Here is an 832-nt window from a genome sequence, read left to right on the forward strand (position 1 = left end):
GGAGAAAGGCTCAATAAACATCACCCCTCTCTTTATTTATCTAAACAATTGAGAAATAAGGGAATAGCATCAGCATGAAATGGCTAAAACATCACTTTCATTTCTGGTAAGGGTGACGAAGCACTTGGCTGTATTCATGGGCAAACAAAACAACTATTACTGAAACTTAGGTTAAGATTTACCCACCAGCTCACTGAAAGCACTGGGTCACCCCAGTCCTCCCCCGAACAGCCTGTCCTGATAGAGCAGAATGAGTGTTCTTTGAAGTTTGCACCCAAGGAAAAGAAGAGAGTGTGAGTCCAGGTTCCTTATTCCCTAGCTCACTAATCAGCAGTCATTTCTTCTCCACCAGGAAAGGCCCAGAGTGTTAGACTAGTAGAGGGGTCTCTTCCACACGGAAGAAAACATCAAGAGTGGAAAAGAGGTGTTCTCCCTAACCATAAGCTGAGTACTGCATCTTATTTAATTCTAGAACAAAACAATCAGCATTTATTAAGTTTCTACTATGTACCATTCACTGTTTTAGGTGCTGGGGACACAGAACTAAATTAGTTAAATCTTGACAGAGTACAGTTTACATTAGGGCCTGTAATTGTGTAGCCCACGTCCCTCACCTTATTCAATTCCAGCCATATCAAATTCTGTCTTTATTTAAAATTTTGATATTTTGTTCACCACAGATTTTTTCCCCCACTAATTTCAAAAATTTTAAGTATTGCATTAAAATATTCATCTTGGGCCAGCCGAGTGGCATGATGGTTAAGAACTGGCTTGGGACGCCAGAGGGCCCCGGTTCAGATCCCACATATGAGGGCCAGTGACACTGCCCTCT

The sequence above is a fragment of the Hipposideros armiger genome, unplaced genomic scaffold (assembly GCF_001890085.2).
Source record: "Hipposideros armiger isolate ML-2016 unplaced genomic scaffold, ASM189008v1 scaffold_369, whole genome shotgun sequence".
Classification (NCBI taxonomy): Eukaryota; Metazoa; Chordata; class Mammalia; order Chiroptera; family Hipposideridae; genus Hipposideros; species Hipposideros armiger.